At 51.2% G+C, this 4,957-nt stretch overlaps 2 protein-coding genes across 3 annotated transcripts in view; one reads left to right on the forward strand and one right to left on the reverse strand.

The window, feature by feature from the left end:
- Positions 1 to 4,957, reverse strand: part of LOC120858579 (apolipoprotein L2-like) — a 148,576-nt gene that overhangs the window by 93,730 nt on the left and 49,889 nt on the right. The window lies entirely within an intron of this gene.
- Positions 84 to 4,957, forward strand: part of LOC120858581 (apolipoprotein L3-like) — a 19,998-nt gene continuing 15,124 nt past the window's right edge. Inside the window, exon 1 of one of the 2 annotated variants that reach the window (XM_040234730.1) lies at positions 84 to 559. The gene's annotated coding sequence lies outside the window, so the exon portion shown is untranslated. The other variant, XM_040234731.1, reaches the window with a different exon arrangement.

A 4,957-nucleotide genomic window follows, 5' to 3' on the forward strand; every position in this document is an offset into this window, starting at 1 on the left:
GAGTAAATGTCCCTGGCAGAAGGAACTGCATGAGCAAATGCCTAGAACACACATAGGTGTGGCCCTCAGGAGCAGCAGTATGACCAGTATTCAGGGAGCAGCTAGTATGTTCCGGGAGACTGTGCCAAGTGCTGCTGGTGCAAAGGTGAATAAGGCAGGTAGGTTGGTGAGTGGGTGGAAAGGGTGGAAGGAGCCAGGAAGAAGTTCAGAGTGGGGGAGTGACTGACCAAGGGTTTCACAGTCAGTTGGTGGCAGGTGGCATCGTGAAGCCTGAGACAGGGTGGACCGTGTCCAGAAGGACCTGGATGACAGGACTGGGCTTGTCTTTCTAAGAGCATCAGCAGGGAGGGTGAGAATAGCCCAGGGCGGGGCCTGGTGCACAGGGTGTTTGTTTGACCTGAGCCCTCAGAGATGAGAGTTTCACTTTCCCTTTCAGTTCTCCAGGTATATCTGGGCTCAGAGTTGTGTGTGGTTATTGCAGAGTCAAAAAGCTGGTAGCTGCTTTGCATAGCTGAGAACAACTGGATCTTGTTTACATTCAGCCGGAGAAGACTTCTGGGTAAGCAGGCAGGGTAGGACCCCCCGCCCCCCATCTCCCCATCCTCAGGATGATGGTCTGATGATGGTCACTAATTGACAGAAGAAGGGAAAATGGAAGCTCAAAGAGGTGAGGTCATGGCCGACGTGGTGGGTTAAGCAGGAGCAGAGCTTGGTTGTGGAGGCAGGTGAGTCTGATGGCTTCCTCCCACCCCTTCGGCCCCTAAACAGTGCAGAGGGAGGGTGACACCTGCTCAGATGGGCTCAGCTCAGGATGTCGACTTCTGAGACATGAGCAGTGACCCCAGAAGGAAGGTGAGTGTTGGGGGTGAGTGTTGGGAAATTTGGAGGAAGCAGAGGGGGTGAAGGAGGGCAGGGGGGTCAGAACCCTTCCTCCTTGTGGCCTGGCCACCTTGAGGCCTCCCCCAGGGGGCTGTGCTGAGGCCAATGGGACATAGGATTTCTTTTGAGATATAAGGAATCCAGGTTTCATCACCTACCCTCTGACCCCTGCTTCCTCACTGCCTGCTCAGAGCCAGGCCCTGGGGGGAAACTGAGGCCTGGAAAAGAACAGGAGAGCAAACGGGGAGACGCAGGGCACTGTCCTCCTGTGCTCAGTGGGCCTCAGCTCAGGATGTGGGTGATGGGTGGCTCTGTGTAGGGAAGATGGCCCAGCAGACAAAGTGAGAAGGGCTCACTTCAAGGTGCCCACATTAAGATCCTGGCTTTGCCATCTTAAGATAAAAACCCAGAAAGTAGAAATGTCAGTGTAACAGGAGGGCCATGAGCTTAGATCTATGTGTTTCACAGGCAGAAACAATCCTGGAAACTTTTGGTTTATTAAAACCTCAGTATTCCTCTCACATACCCATGTCAGAAGCACTGGTCTTGGCCTCCTCTCTGCCCACCTAAGAGCTGTGTGACCCTGGGCAAGTCAACTCCTCGGAAATCGTTTGCTCAGATCTCTTACTCAATTTTTAAAAACTGATTTCAGTCTTTTCATGTGGATTTTAGGCTGTGTGTTGGGGATGCTCACCTTTGTGTACTGTAAATACTGCAAAAAGTGTCTGCTGCGCTCCCGTTGTATTCCGACCTGCTTTATGGTGTCCGTGGCGATGTTTAATTTTTAAGAGGTCATATAAATCAGACTTTTCTTTATGGCTCTGGGATTTGTGTCTTGATGAGAAAGGTTTCCTCAAATCAACATTTTTCTAACATTTTTGTTCCAGGACCTTCGCAGTTTCTTTCTTTCTGGTTTTCATTTAGATCCCTCTGGGAGTCACTGATTGATTAGAACCTTTTTGTTCCTTCCTCTTCCTCCTCACCTCCTCCTTCCTCCTTCCCTCCTTGGCATTTCCTTCTTCTCTGTCTTCTTCTCATTCGAAAGAACATATTTAATGGTACATTTCACAGTCACAAATGAATGCACCCTTTTATGTGCCTTCGAAAGAGCATTCACTGCAGTCAGGATAAGACTCCTCCCTCTTCCTGTTGCAAAGTTTTAGACAGCAGTTAGGGAACAGAGAGCAAGAGGCTGGAGAGAGCTGGGCTGCGCACCCAGACCTGGCCCAGACACCCTGTGGGAGCAGAGACTTTGGAATGTACAGCTTAAGGCTCAGGCCAGTATCAGATTTTAGATAAGACCCATATTCCCCCCGAGTTCTCTCTTCCTCTTTCTCCTCCTATAAAAGTATCATGTCTGGAGTAAGGAGACATGAGGAAATACAGGTGTCTCCTGCTACCTGAAAGTACAATCTTCCTACAAAAGCTTCCCTAAACCAAGATGGCCTAGGGAATAGGCCATGTAGGTCTCACTACACAGGATGATCTTTTGGAAAGCAAGGGGTGTCCATATATGGAAACACTCAGAAAACTGATGGTGCTATCTGTCAGAAAGGGCCTTTGATCAAGACAGACAAGGAAAACAAATAGAATTACTGCCCCGCAGGTAAAACAAGAGCTGTGCTGCGTCTTTGAGAAGCTGATTGTTTCACGTCACTGTAACAGGTCCCACACCTTGTGTTTCAGCCAGGCTGTGCCAGGAGGGTGGAGGGAGCCCCGGAGGCCCTGGAGCAGGAGGAGCAGCAGAGAGGAGACAGGGCCCCCGCCTGGTGCTGGGAGCTAAAGAAACTCTACAGAAACAGACCCACAGGCAGGAAAGTGCAAGATTCCAGGGGGCCCTAGAGAGGAACTGGGGGAGACAGCAGGGGGAGGAGGATTTGGAGCTGGGCCTCCAAGGTCAGGTAACATTTCACCTGGTGAGGCAGGTGGGGAAATATCTCACCACCTGCAGGGGGAGGGGCAGCCTGAGCAAAGGCCTGGAAGCTGGGGGGAAATCAGAGTCCAGGGAGCTGGGAGTGCTCAAGGCCCCTGGATCACGCTCTGAGAAGGCAGGAAGGTGAGGAAGACAGGAGTAGGAGCATCAGGAGGGCCTGGGTGCTGGGCTAAGGACTTTGAACTTGATCTTGCCATAACCTCTCCTTTCCCTGCCTAACGATGATGCCCTGAAGTCACATGGAGGGAGATATTTGGTAGAATCTCTGAGGACTTCCCTGGTGGCTCAGACGGTAAAGCGTCTGTCTACAATGTGGGAGACCTGGGTTCGATCGGTGGGTCGGGAAGATCCCCTGGAAAAGGAAATGGCAATCCACTCCAGTACTATTGCTTGGAAAATCCCATGGACAGAGGAGCCTGGTAGGCTACGACTGAGCGACTTCACTTTCACTTTCTGTCTGCCCAGGGGAAGAGAAGGGCTCTGTGTCACTTTCACTTTCTGTCTGCCCACGGGAAGAGAAGGGCTCTGTGTCCAGCCATGCAGTTGGGCAGGAACGGGCTTCTCAGCAGTCCTCCCTTTTCTCAGAAACAGCCCTTTGAGAAAGGGACCAATCAGAGGCTAACAGAGGAGGACACTCCAGATAGGAATCTAGCAGAGGGAACACCATCAGTATCCACAGGCAGCTGAGGCCCCAGACAAGGGTCAGGACCAGGACAAGAATGGGACGGAAAGACGGAAGGATGAGGTAGAGGGTCCACATGCATTTACAAGTGTTCGGCATCATCCAGGATCAGCCCTTTCTGCCCGCACCCTCCTCCTCTCTCTTCCTTGGCTCTTGGTCCTTGGGTTTCACAGTTTCAGTTGGCTGCCCTGGCTCCCAGGGTCCTGCAGCTTCAAGGCAGAGAAGGAGACAGAGGCCAGCCAGCTCTCCTCTCCTTCCTTCCCTTACAGCAGGTGCCCCCAAACCCCTCAGCTGTCTTCCCTGTGTGTCCTTCAGCAGGACAGAGTCATACAGACACCCTTCACCATAGAGCAGCCCAGAAAACACATCCCTGATGTCCAGGCCCTGAGACGCAAGGCAGAAGGGTCCAGGGTGAAGGCAAGTGGCATTGGAGGAGGTAGAACTTCAGGAGAGCAGGTGGGCGTGAGGAACATTCAAGGCCAAAGGAACATTGTGGGTTAAGATCTCGGCTGAGAACAAAGAGCAGCAGCTGGAAATGGAGCAGTCAGGGAATAAGCAGAGCAGGGGTGGCCTGAACAGAGAAAGGAAGCTGCTTGGAGGTGGACCAGCCTGTGTGAATTCTCTCCCATCCACACAGTCAGTGCCTCCAGCCTCCACCACCAGGCATACTCCCTAGTGAACAAGCTGATGGTTATTCTTCCTGAAGTGTAACTCTGGCTATTGCAGAGAGAAAGTGTTAGAAACAAAGATGCTAGGATGGGGGCTCAGGTAAGGGGGTCTGGGGGAGGCACTAAGGAAACAGGGCTGCTCTAGATTGCAGAGTAGGGGACCGGCAAGAATAGTGGTTTGGGTTGCCATTTTCTTCCCCAGGGGTTCTTCCCAACCCAGGGACTGAACCCACGTCTCTTGAGTCTTCCGTCTCCTGCATTACCACTGAAAGTGAAAGTCTCTCAGTCGTATCCAATTCTTTGTGACCCCACGGACTGTAGCCTGCCAAGCTCCTCAGTCCATGGGATTTTCCAGGCAAGGATTCTGGAGTGGGTTGCCAATCCCTTCTCCAGAGGATCTTTGTGCTTTTTAACCTTTATGTCTCCCTTTCTGGCCACACTTTCTCTAAAGTCCTCTCATTTAAATATTATTATGAACTCATGTCCTTTCACAGACTCAACCTGGCCCAATGAAACATATTTATGGTAATCATTATCTTTTTATTTATTATCATCGTTATATGTGTGTGCCCCTTTAAGTAGCAGAGATGCCGATCTATGGAGCTCATCTCCCCTGCAAGGGGTCTTCTTCCTTTGAGTGGACAGAAGGAAGCTCATGGGTGCACATGTGGGTGGGCAAGATGCTGCTGGACAATGTGTCTGTTTAAGGCCACAGTTCACACTGATTATTCTGGTTTAACCCTGTTATCATTCCTACTTTTCTAGAGAAGTTGGTTTCATCAACACAAACATGTC

Source organism: Oryx dammah, unplaced genomic scaffold (genome assembly GCF_014754425.2).
Source record: "Oryx dammah isolate SB20612 unplaced genomic scaffold, SCBI_Odam_1.1 HiC_scaffold_29, whole genome shotgun sequence".
Lineage (NCBI taxonomy): Eukaryota > Metazoa > Chordata > Mammalia > Artiodactyla > Bovidae > Oryx > Oryx dammah.